This window comes from Ascaphus truei, chromosome 4 (genome assembly GCF_040206685.1).
Source record: "Ascaphus truei isolate aAscTru1 chromosome 4, aAscTru1.hap1, whole genome shotgun sequence".
Classification (NCBI taxonomy): Eukaryota; Metazoa; Chordata; class Amphibia; order Anura; family Ascaphidae; genus Ascaphus; species Ascaphus truei.
In genome coordinates, this window is record NC_134486.1 from 323,548,410 (window position 1) to 323,562,297 (window position 13,888).

Below are 13,888 nucleotides of genomic sequence, written 5' to 3' on the forward strand. Positions count from 1 at the left end.
CACTATAGGGTCCAAGTTTCAGCCTGCTGCGTCCTTCGGAACCGGAGATATACAAATACCATATAAACCGTTTCATATTTATTAGAAAAATCTCCGCTAAAAAGAAATCTCAGCTTTTCACCAAATCCCCATTGAAAACAACAGGCTCCGCCGCCATGGGCTTCAATGGAGCAACTCCGCCGTTGCAGTCAATGGGGTTCCCCGCCATAGGCTTTCAATGGGTTAACCGTCGCCATTGAAGCCTATGGGAAAAACCACAAATCTTTACATTCGTCCATACTCCGTCTGGTTTGTCAAAGAGGGCTGGGAAGGGTCTTGCATTAAAGCCGGAACCTTGGCTACATTCCACCCAAATCCCATCCCTCTGGTCATTCCAGAACCGGAGATATGGACTTACATTTTTCATCATTTCACACTTAGTCGTTTTTATGCCACACAGCTCTTCCCCATTGGAATCAATGGCCGGCGCCGCCATAGACAATGCATGGCGCACGCCACCATTAGATCCAATGGGACCTCCGCTCCGCCATTGAAGTCAATGGTGCGACCCTCCTTCTCCGCTCGACCCCTTACGGGGGTCTCTCATTCCTGGACACGGTGTGGATCGTGTGTGGGGGTTCCTAGGAGCTAGGGGCAAAAAGAACTTTATTCCCAGGGGCCCTAGAACCTAAGATTCCCACGTCAATTGTCTTTGAACTTGACCAAAGTGATTAAACTCTTTTCAAAGACATTGTATCCGCTTTTGCGGTCTGCGGTTTGGATGGCTGCCAACCTGTTCCTCGAGGCCATGGTTGAGGAATCTCCATTGAAGTCAATGAGCCAATTGACTTACAATGGGAAACCTCCGCTCCTCCTCTCGGACGTCACCTGCAGGTCGTCGCTGCAAAACAGGTCCAAAACCACTACTTCTGCCATTAGAACGCATGGAGTTCTAATGAAAAGGCGGGAAAAGGGAACAAAGGGCTATAATCACTAAATTAACATTAACCCATTCCCTCCCGCATCAACCCTAGTGTATGTGTGAGTGCAAACACCAGGATGAGACATTACATTTATACAGGGTGTGACATAGTCCAAAGATGTTAGGCAGCTTTCTGCCCCATTTTAGAGCAGAAAGTGCAGGAATAGCTAAAAATGATCCGTTCCACAGCTTCACATTAACTCATGCAGCTGGATGGAAAATCCAGACCACAGATTACAATGGCTCTAGTTCTCCCTCACCTGCTCTTCTAATCACATGCACAGGTATTTAGAGCAGAGAGGTTTTGCATTTCACTCTCTCTCCTTAGAGCCTGGAGGCTGGGGGTATCGCTGCTCCCCTGTTTCCAGTGTCGGGGTTGACGGCCCCTCCACGTATCACAGTACCAGAGGATTTGCCTCGACACCACAAACAGATAAGACAAAACAAATGGTTACTGCTGTTGCTAAAAGACTGTGCTGTATCTTGTGACCCTAAATGAGAGAGCATTGTTTTAAGCTGGGGAACCAGTTTAGTTGGCCAGCAGCTGTTAGAGAGACTGATTCTGATGTGTAGTTAGATCCCTGAAAGGGATAGGATTTTGCTTATATGATTTTGGTTTTATTTCTTGAAATAACAGTGTGGAAAATATTGTAACACTGAAATATGTGAACTGCTGAATGAAAGTATCTGAGTACCTCTAACCTTCACATGTTAAAGCTGCAGTACCTTACTTGGATGAAAATAAAGCAGGCAGAAGCCTGAGTTAAGCAGCATAATACTTTGCATGATCCTGTTTGTTGTATAATTAACCCTAGAAGACTGTGTCGGGAAGAACCCAGACAGACGTCAGCACTACAAAAGAGGGGCGTTTGTCACATATGGTGGAGAATGCGGGTCGACACTAAAAAGTCTGTGGGTTTGCAAATAAATGCGGGGGTTTAAAATGGCCGCCCAGCTGAACTAAAGTACAGATGCTATGAGTGAAGTCTGTCCCACTGTGTATATCAGTTGTGCTTCTAGCATACACAGAGAATGTGCGAAGTGTGGATGCAATAGCACCCTGAACCCAAACAGAAAACCAAAATGTTTTGCTGAAGAAGAAAAAAAAAAAAAAATTGCATCTAGCCAGTGCTGTTTGTAAAGCTAATGCCTTTTGCTGAAGTGAGTGAATTTGCAGCTAGCAAGTGCTGTATGCAAGTTGCTGAAGTGAGTGAAATTGAAGCTAGCAAATTGTCCCTGCCGGGCTTCTAAAATGGCCGACGTGAAATGTTTGTTTTGTAATGTACATAATCATGAAAAACAGTGTCCCTTCAGGCCATACGATGATGATGATGACTCGTATGTGGCCCCTGGAGGAGAGCCGTACCCACAGATGAATTTAGTATGCTGGGCCTGTCATAAAGTAGGTCACATGGAAGATGTGTGCCCCAAAATTTTCAAAGACAAACAGCTGCAAAAGCAAGCAACGCCCTATGAGTGCAAGCAAGATGTGGAAGCTGATACCAGTGAGCGTGTGCCCAGTACCACTGATATCTCTGGAGCTAATAAAGCAAAAAGAAAGAAGAAAAAGAAAACTGTTCCTCAAGTCACAGGGGAAGTGACCGAGCCACTTGAACCTGCGCTGTCAGGACATGCGTCAGAAAGGCGCCGAGATGTGCTGCAGACCGGAGTGACTGGCAGAATTGTCACGGGAACAGTGGCAAAGGAAAAGGAGGAGCAAAGGGAAGCTGAATCCTTGAACCAGGATAAAGAGGCTTTGGTTTCTGCACTCCAAGCTGCCCGCCATGATTATGAAGTCCTGTGGCAGGATTTGGTGAAGGAGCGAGAATGTTGGAAGAAGGTGCAAGAAGCGAACGCCGAGTTACAGAGGTGTATACTTCCAGCTTTACAAGAGCACGAGGCTTTGAAGAAAACAGAGTCTCTCTTACGGAGTGAGCTGGAAGAGGTGACGACTAATCTGGAAAAGGCCAACACCGTAATTGCCACCATGGATGAAAAACAGATTAAGTCTGACAAATTGATTGCTATCCTAAAACAGAAATACGGGAAGGCTCTACAAGAGGTTCATGCGCTCAGCACAGAGGTGCAACACTTACGCCTGGAGGGCCACGGTCTGAACACAGAGCTGGGAATGTTGAAGCAAACCCATGAGAATGCCCTAAGTGAGTTAGAGACTGTAAAGCAAGAAAATGAGACTCTGAAATTGGAAAATTCAGATTTGACTGACCAAGCAGAAAAAGTAAAGAAACAGTTGACTCAGGAAAAATTAGAAGTGCAGGAAGCACTGATGCACACTCAGAGCCAGCACCAGGAAGAAATGGACGCTCTGAGAACAGAATTGCGACATGTATGCACAAAACAGAATTCTCTCGTGGAGGAACTTAACATTTTAAAAAAGGAAAAAAGCATTAGAATAATTCAGAAGCACTGCAAAGCTCTTGTCCAAGGAAGAAGGAAAAGAGAAAATTATCGGCGTAAACGCGCCGCAACTATCATCCTACAGGCTGCCTACAGAGGGATGAAAATTCGTCGGTTCAATCACCGGAATAAAGCAGCCTGTGTTCTTCAATCATTCTACCGTGCCCGCATGGTACGAAACAGGTTCCTCATTATGAAAGGAGCAACTATAAAAATCCAGTCTCTGACTAGGATGACACAGAACAGGATTCGCTATCAAACCCTGAGAAATGCGTCACTGGTTATCCAGCGGTACTTCCGCCTGAATAAATGTAGACCTCAGGAAAGAGAGGTCCAAGACTACATGCCTGCCGGCTGCAAAGATAAAATTCCACAGGGTACAGCCGGAGTTAGTGAGAGCCCCATCAAGGTGAAGGTGCTCCAGGTAATCAGTGCTTCATCTTCTAAGTACCATAAAGGTTCAAAGGTTGCAAATCAAAAGCGACGAAGGTCAACGCTGGCCTTGAATTTTTCCGGATCTCGCCACTCTGGGCCACAATATAAAGACAAAGACTATCCGGCCCCAGAGTTCCGTCAGAAGCTAAAGAAACAGTCCAGTCATTTGCAGTTTGCAGCGGCCTATGAAATAAAGTCAGGAAATGTAATGGACTGGAAGTCAAAGAAAAAAAAATGTGTTTGGGGAATTGACCGATATTTTTTTTGTTATTACACGTGTGGACTATGTCACGGACACTTAACTATGCAAATAAGCTATTGTAGTTAAGGTATATTAGGCCTCTAGAATAAGTATTTTGTCAATGTTACAGTGTTATATTGGTTCTCTGTGTTAAATGTAGCTAAACTACAAATTAATATACAGGGTTGATGGCCCTTTCGGTTGGTAAATATATAATGAGGTTCATATTCTACAGTAGAAAAACCCAGGGAGATAATAGAAATTGTTTGGTTTTGTGAATATTTTTAGCATATCCTGGGTTGTAAGAATGTGTGCTAGACACTTATTTTTCAAAATAGTTCCCTAATAGAGAGCAACAAAATATGTTTGCCAAGTATAGTCTCTTATGACGAAACCTATTGTCCATAATTGCCATGGAAAAAGTTCATATTCGTATCATGTGAATACTTAATGTTGTACTGAGGAGTTAGCTCAAGTATTTCAGGTAGGACGCTCACCCCAGTGAGGTCCATGGCCGCTCACCCCAGTAGGTGTGAGCTGGGGAGGGGGATATGTGACATAGTCCAAAGATGTTAGGCAGCTTTCTGCCCCATTTTAGAGCAGAAAGTGCAGGAATAGCTAAAAATGATCCGTTCCACAGCTTCACATTAACTCAGGCAGCTGGATGGAAAATCCAGACCACAGATTACAATGGCTCTAGTTCTCCCTCACCTGCTCTTCTAATCACATGCACAGGTATTTAGAGCAGAGAGGTTTTGCATTTCACTCTCTCTCCTTAGAGCCTGGAGGCTGGGGGTATCGCTGCTCCCCTGTTTCCAGTGTCGGGGTTGACGGCCCCTCCACGTATCACAGTACCAGAGGATTTGCCTGGACACCACAAACAGATAAGACAAAACAAATGGTTACTGCTGTTGCTAAAAGACTGTGCTGTATCTTGTGACCCTAAATGAGAGAGCATTGTTTTAAGCTGGGGAACCAGTTTAGTTGGCCAGCAGCTGTTAGAGAGACTGATTCTGATGTGTAGTTAGATCCCTGAAAGGGATAGGATTTTGCTTATATGATTTTGGTTTTATTTCTTGAAATAACAGTGTGGGAAATATTGTAACACTGAAATATGTGAACTGCTGAATGAAAGTATCTGAGTACCTCTAACCTTCACATGTTAAAGCTGCAGTACCTTACTTGGATGAAAATAAAGCAGGCAGAAGCCTGAGTTAAGCAGCATAATACTTTGCATGATCCTGTTTGTTGTATAATTAACCCTAGAAGACTGTGTCGGGAAGAACCCAGACAGACGTCAGCACTACAAAAGAGGGGCGTTTGTCACAAGGGGAATAAACAGTTGTATACTGAAGCAAGGTAAAAACCCATTACTGGACCTCAGTCTAGTTAACCCCTTGCTTCCCAGGTGAGAGTAGGGGGTGGCCAAATGGGGTGTAACCCCTTCAATCCCGGGCCAAATCCCCTCTCTCTTGACACACACAAAACAAAATAGCTTCTCTTCAGCATACAAAAACAAAATAGCTTCTCTTCAGCAGACAAAAACAAAATAGCTTCTCTTCAGCATAGAAAACAAGGCAGCTTCTCTTCAGCATGCAGGACACAGACAGTTCATCACACATGTACTTTGAAAAACAGACCTTATAGCAGTAATCTCTTCAGTATTTCAGTCCTGTCTTCTGACCAGCTAGCCTGCATGTGTGTACAGCCTTTGGTTTTTAAAATACCTTGATTATGCAGCTGGGGTCAGACTAATTAAGCAGCCCTTCTCAACTGAAACTTAACCTCGTCATTGCTGCACTGCAAGCCTAAACATAGGTTTGCCAGGTATATGGCTGGTGACGTTCATTCACCCTGTCACAGACATAAAAATCCTTTAAGTAAGAAAAGTGTAGTATATGTTTACAATGGATCATTTAAAATAAATATGCTACTGTATAGTAACATTTTTTGCATAGGGCATATAAATTGGGAAACGGCCGTACTGATCCCTCCCAGAGAGCAGGAATCTATTTAGATGTTTGTCACCAAGAAGGATAGGCTGAGGAATTTAAATCAATAGACTACACAATTTGGTACAAGACCCATATATCAGTGTAAACAGACACCGTAATACTCAGCTCAAGATTTTACGGTGCATGCGCAGAACATGTTTCTTTAGCTACACTTATTAAAAAGGGGGTAACGGATAAAAGCTCTTTGCAAACAAGCTACTAAAGAGAAATATACTCAATTTTTTTGTGTAAAGTTGTTGACATTTCATTATCAAAATCTAGTTATATTTTCCAGCAACTTAAAAAAATACATCCCCAGATTCCCATCAAAACATTGGGGTGAGTAATTTGTGGTTTGGAGGGTTGGGGAGACCCTGATTTTGTTTTTGTAGCAGCCAGTATTAAACATTTGTTATTCATGATATTTTTGTTTCTCGTGGAAGAAAACCTGCTAGCTCTAAAATAACTTCATGTACAAAAACATTGCTTTCTTTGTATCTAACATATTTAATAGGGGTCTGAGTCTCTTCTACTTTCCCTACAGTATCTTTGTATATTACTCTCACCATTTCCACGGTCCTCTCTTTCACGTTGGGTGTGAGGCATGGTGTACAGACAGCAGCAGCTCTGGTACAAGGCCTTCTTTCCCAGCATAGGGGCACCCGCCTCCTTCCCCTGTAAGGCGACCTTCAAGTGAAGGGACTGAAATGGAGCAAGAGTCAGATCACAGGGATTGTGTACTTCAGATAGGGAGAAACCTTTACCCACTTCAATCCCTTCTCCTTTTCTTTTTGCAGCCAGTGCCCTTGTCCCAATTTTATTTTAATGTTATTAACATAGTATTGAAGCAGTGGGGTCACTACCCCATTAATTTCAGGTCTGGTGATCCCCCGATCGTATTGGTGGAAGTACCATTTGTCAGTCAAATGTGATGTCACAGGCCTTTACATAAGGCCTGCCACGTCTTATTTGGCCCTAAGAAGATCAACAGGGTATGTGAACTAATATGCAGTGACTGTAAAATATATAAAGACAGAGGTGCAGCGTTAGTGATTTGTTTTAGTAGGATTGCAGAAATACTGTGTGGTTATGTGGTAGCCCTGTGTATGTGTCCCTGTTCAAAATGATAGATAGAGGGGAATGAAACAGATAATGAACTAAATGGAATAGATGAGGATACAAGGTGGTATGAAGGTAGAATGGGGGCAAGTGCGAGTTTGACAAGCAGTGAGACACCCATAGTAAATACAGATAATACTAGAAAACTTCTAAAGACTAAACCAAGTGGGCGCAGAAAGGAAGGAGCAGATAAGATAATAATACAGGCTGGAAAAAAACTGAAATGCATGCTTGTGTAGCCCCTGTAAGAAATAGTGGGCTACCAATCCTTCTACTACTGGAGTAAGCCCTGGTAAGGGCAGGCGCCAGTAGTAATCATGGGTTTTCCCCCCACCAAGCCCTGCCTTGCTGTGATAGAGGTAGGCCCTTGACTCTGTGGCAGGCCTGAGACAGAGGGGAGGTCCTGCTGACATCATAAGGGGCAGGGCTGTATCTATTTAGTGGGCTGCTCCTGTGTGTGTCTGGGTTGAGTCTGAGAGTTCTGCCTGGGAGCAGGAGAGTCTGTCAGTCTGTTGGAGAGTTCAGTTCTGTGACAGTCTGTTGCAGTGGAGAGAACGATGTGATAGTTGTGAGAGTGAAGAGTGCTGGGAACAGGAGAAAAGACACTCAGCCATACAGATTAGAGCTGATAGCACTATAGTGCATGGACCAATGCCCCTCACCCTGCTGAGGGGGTGAGGGGGGAGATCTACCCTCACCCAGAGAGTATATCCTGGAGGTGGGGGTTGGGGTATTGAAGCCCCTAACCAGCCCATCCTGCTAGGCTACAACCTGGAGGAGAGGAGAGGAGGAAAGGCCTGCAATTATACATTTGGAGTGCACTGCTGTATATGAACTGCTGTGTGCCGCTGTGCATGAAGTGTTGCTGTATCATTGCACTAAAGGGACCTTAAAGAGTGCAGCTATTTTATACAAAAGACTGTGTGGAGTTTAAGATCACTCGCCCTGGGACCAGGGTTTCTTCTGGGAGGATCTTAACCTATCCCTATAGGTCTTGCCAGAAGATGGAGGCGCTGCACCACCACTGTTGCTAGAGAAGATGGAGGCATATACCCCAGAAGCCTGGCCCTGTTATCCCCCACACCAACGCGGGAGACTCAGGCCCTCCTGTTCCAAGCAGGTATGCACCACCCAATTACATGTAGCCAGCCCTCAATACACCTTAGAGGCAAGATCTGTGTCTGGGAGGGGGGGGGGGGGACATGGGCTACATTTGGAGGCGAGCTGCTGAGATCCAGAACAGGACAGGCTTTCAGCAAGGCAGAGCGGGAAGAGTGAAGTGCACCTTCTGTGCAAGTACTGGAGAGAGTAGGGCATGTAATACCAGGGGTAGTCAGGGGAGCATGGATTCCCGCACAGTACGCCCTGGGTGCCCTAAGAGGGTGTTGTAAGATGGGTGTGAGGCTATTGCTGTCCTAGTCCCTTGAGGCAGATAGTGTTAGGCAACTGGGGGGGGTTAGCCTGTTAACTTGTCCAGGGACCATGGCCCAGGGCACGCACTATGAGTGGCCAAAAGTAGGAGATGCCCGTACTAAGGGAGATGCCCGGTACACTAGCCAGCACCCACATAAAACACACCACAGAGTACTTGTAGGAACCGTCAGCGAGTGCGGTGCACAGAGAGAGAGTTCTGCCTAGCCTGGGGTATGCCACATCATACTAGTGGGTAAAGCACAGAGAGAAAGCATGCAGAGAGCATCAGAGAGTGTCAATGGGTACAGTCAGTGTCTAGGAACGAGTTTTGCACTAGACTCTAGTGGTGATATACATTTGGTGGGCTCATCAAAGATGGCGGCCGTCACTACATGTGCTCCATGGAGCAAGAAAGAGTCCAAAATGGTGACAGCAGCGCCATCCACGGCCCAGCAGTTAGCAGCCGAGCTAAAATGGCGATTCCCTCCAATCCTGGAGCACGCACATGAATCGTGCAAAGAGACTGAGAGAAATGTGGAGGGAGATGTGCAGGGGTTTGGCGCCAAACCCAGACCCCCTGGAAAAGGAGCGGCGCGAAAGCCGAAAGCCCACCCACCTGTGCTGTGACTGGCCAACAGACAAGGCCACGTCACACTGAAAGAAGGAGTGCCCCTCCTCTTGTTTCCACCAGAGGGAGGGGGCACAAGGAGAGCCAATCAGGAGCGTCCTCCCCAGCGAAGGGAGGGACAGGAAGTGAGAGCGAGGAACTTCACTTTTGCCTGACTGTTGAAGAGCAAGGAGCTGAAACACTGAACTGTTCCACCCCTGAACTAAAAATGTCAGAGCAAAGCATAACCACGTTCCAGTTCCCAGGAGGCTTCCTGGTAGTGGAACTCGACGGCCAAGAGTACCTCCGGTCCCTGTGCATACACTGCAGGACACCCGGACTGGCCCCAAGCACGAAGGCACGATGCCCTCAATGTGGCACGTTCTACTTGTGGCCTACTGAACCGTGGCCCATGATCAAGACCCCTCGGGGTGCCTCTCCGGGAACACTAACGGAGGTGGCAGAGATGACCGGAGAGGCTGCCCTAGTTCCCTGCACCCCTGCCGAGCTGGGAACCAAGGCCCAGCAACTACAGAGCCGAGCGGAAATTTATGCTGAGAGGTACCGGCCGTTACTTCTTCCAACGCAGAGGACGACAACACCCTTCCCGTGCAACCGGATGATGTCTTTCTAGAGGCGACTGCAGGGACGGAGGAGGATACTGACATGCCCGCTCTTGTGAGTAAAGCCCAACTGACTCTTTGTTAAAGCGGCACCACGCGCAAGCTAAGGGCCGAGGGCATAAGGCCCCTAAGGACCCTGATACGCAGCGGGTGTTAGCGGTAACTGACCAAGGTAGACCTGTTAACATTAACCTTCCCAGACCTGTTGCCGGGTCTTAGACCGTTACTACCCAGACCTGGGGCAACAAGAAATCGGCTAAACCCTCTCAGGACTGGATAGACAGGGTGGACTTTGATGAGGAGCACCCTGAAGGAGGGAGGTGGGCTGATTATCAAACTGGGGCAATACAACACACTGATCTAGTTGTAAATTTCCACGAGCAACCCTCTCAGGAACCATTATTTTGGGTTCTACTGGGCCAGGCCTTGTGGCCGTAAATTAACAAAGCTCTGCTGGGCTGACACGTTCATTGTTCAAAGGTTCCGGCAGTCCCATTGATTTGACTACCCCTATGTCCCCGAGCCCATCATGAGGGAGATGCCTGCCATGCAATAAAAACCCTTGTTACGACACTCCTGTCTAAGTATCAGTCCTTGGGCCAGAGGGAGAGGATGCAATAGTGGGGGCTGATTTCTGGACACCCTGGAACCCACTACGGCTGGAGGCGCTGAACACCAAGAGAATGAACCTAAGCCCTTTCTGATCTCCACTACATAGCAGACCAGACTCAGCTCTCCTGACCCTAACAGGTATTGCACCACACACTAGGTAGCCTAGGCTGTGTTTCTCCCACTGGGGGGGTGGGGGGTGGTAGGGGAGAAACAGTGCTACATGAATTTAACAAAGGTAGAACCTCTAACTGTGGCACCTCTTGCACCTGCTGTTGCTCCGGCTTCAGCTTCGGCTCCTGTTGCCGCTCCTGTTGGGGCTCCTGTTGCTGCTCCTGCTCTGGCTCCTATTGCCATTTCTGTTGTGGGTCCTGTTGTTGTGGCTCCTGATGCTGTTGCTCATATTCCTGTGGCTACTACTGCTATGGCAAATCCTCCTGCTGTGGCACTACCTCCTGCACCTGATCAAGCTTTGGCTCATGCTATGGATGATGCCCTTGGTGATGCTGCAATCCTGCAGCACTTGCTACTTGTCTATCAGTGTCAGGATGAACAATGCCTAATTCAGGATGGAATAAACAGATCTCCCAAAAGCAGGGAAAAAGACGGCACTCGAGAGCACTTATCCAATTGCTATATGCAAAACGAGCCACAGGAAAACCGAGATATAAGGACAAATTAACTGAATAATGTTATGTTGCAAATTTACACAGAATAGAGTTACTGGTGCGATAGACACCTTACAATGGATATTGTATACTGTACAATCGAATGTGCGGTAGTGGCCAGTGGTATTGCATACACTTGAACGAAGGTGCTGTAGGCCAATGTCACGTCTTAAAACTTAGCTTAGGTTGTCTATCTCCCAGGGGGGGGGGGTGGAGATGGGGAGGGGGGGAGGGGTAAGGTGTTATCCACGCTTTATCAAAAAGAACCAGTATGGTACAAATGAGGAATATAATGCAGAAATGCTGGGTGTCCAACTTGCAGGTCCTCAAAGCCTGAATCTTGGACTGAATGGACAATTGGAATATTATGGGCTGTGCAGGGTCAGCTAGGAGTTTTGAGGGGCTTGTGCAGTGGGGTTTTGGGGGCGCTTCTTACCTTCTCCAGTGTGGCATCTCCTACTCCCTCAGCGTAGCGTCATGATGTTGCGGCGCCATGTGGCATCACACTGTCATGGCAACACAGCGCCATGATAACGTGACGCTGCGGGAGGAGATGCCGCTCCGGAGAAGGTAAGCGATACTTACACAGACCCAGTGCTCTCTCCCAGCAATCAGTTTAACTGTTGTGGAGAAGAGCGTGGGCCCTCTGTAACCGGCCCTGCTATGTATTAAACTATTGACAAGTGTTTCTAGGTTAGAGTTTACGCTCAGGGAACACCAGCCAGACTACATTTTATGAACCACCAAGCACACATGTATACATTATCTTATATGCGACTGTGGGATTTGCTAGTTATTCCCAAAAGAGGGCATGGCTGGGGTGGCCTGAGAAGCAGATTGTGAAACGCTGATCTAGGTGCACAAGTGAGCAAAATGTATAACAGTAACGGAGGCCCATATTATCTAAGCAGTCTTCTGACATAAGGCATCTTCTGGCATAAGACATCTCTGAGACACTTTGCATCCCATTCAATAGACTGTAAGATACCTTGCAGCTCCAGTGTTTTATGGCAGAATACTGCTTACTACAGTAAATAAAACCCTAAGAGTCACGCTACCAACCTGGAATTGTCTCTGTAGAAGAAATAAATCAGCGCATTATCATTAGTAATTAGACTCCTTTAACTCACAAGCTTTGGAAGTCAATTCACCAAAAGAATAAATCCTACAGTATGTCAAACCCAGTCATGTCTTACCTTCTTTCTTGATAAAATTCCTTGCAACTGTGAAATCTATGAACCATTAAAGTAACAACGACATTATTTGGGCACTTTCAGATGTGTGGTTGAGGTATCAAAAATATGTTGAGATTTTAATTAGCATGGTAACATAATTCCTTACACATTTCTATCATATTCAGGAGTGATGCTCCCTATGCATATCTTGCATTCCAACACTCAAAGATTCCATTGGTTACAGAACACTTGTAAGAAGGATTATTTTTAATGACAGATTTTTTTTTAATGACATAAATGACATTATTTTTAATTGAGCCACACTACTAGACTGGAATTGTCTCTGTAGAAAAAAACTGAATCAGTGGATTATTATTAGGATTCAGGGTCTTTTTAACTCAGAAACTTTGGAAACCAATTCACTAATATAAATAAAACCAGCACATTCTCCGAATAGTTCTTTCTTGAAGAGAGCTCTCTTGCTGACAATTTGGGTGCTCATGTTCTTTTGCTAGGCAGAGTAACCTCTTATGTTTTAGGGATTAATTACAATATTTCAAGATCCAAGATCACCATGCAGCACATACTTCTTTTTTTTTTAAAGAAAGTAATTAAATGTGATAAATGTACAGTTAAACAATGTTTCCATTTTTATATTAAATCACTTGAGTATAGTAACTATAGAAAGCATCATAGTGGTAAAATACTCATTTACACTCATAAAAAAAATGTTTGCATAACTGTGTACTGTACCATACCCCTTTGTGGATTTTGTTCAAAGAAAAAAAAAGTTCCTTTTAAAAAAATGTTCAGATGTAGTAAAACGTACTGTTTTAGGGATCTCGCAAAACCAAGTGTAAATCCCCAACATTCACGGGGCAAGTTGCTGCCCCGTGACCGCAACTGCGCGACGGCTGTAAAAATTGAGTTTTGCCGTGGTAGTAATACTCTGTAGTAATGATAAGTGGCGCTAGCTGTGGTTAATCCCATTGTAGAAGTTGTACGAGTTGATCAAAGCGGGTAGTCGATCGTGTAGTCGTGGTTCATCCCATTATTGTAGTCGGTCGAGCAATACCCATACTGGGACTGTTTGAACTCGGATGGGGGTAGATTGGCGCGAGAGGTTCGGAAAGGCCTATTTAAATCGCTTTCGCCATCTGAATATGAAACATATCTGTCCCAGAAGGGTGTAATGCCCAGAACCCACTTCTCATGCCGGCTTGCGGTCTCCTAATAAAGCACTGATTAATGCTTAAAACGTGTAATGTTAAATTGTGTTAACACACACCTGAATGCTCCAGACCAGCAAACTGCTACAACTTCAGCTTTTATAGAGGTGGTCACACTTGCTGATGATCAATTAATCAAGGGCATTTGATTAACAGCACCTGTCTGCTACTTAGCATCTTAATTCCAATGGAAGCAGTAAGGGTGTACTTAGTTTTTCACACATAGCTTCTCCATTTTGGCTTTATTTTTGTTAAATAAATCATGACACAGTGTAATATGTCATGTGCTGTTGTTCATCTGAAGTTGTATTTACCTAATTTTAAGACCTGCTAAGGAACAGGTGATTGTTATTATGTCCTGATATGTAAAACCATAGAATTCAAAGAGGGTGTACT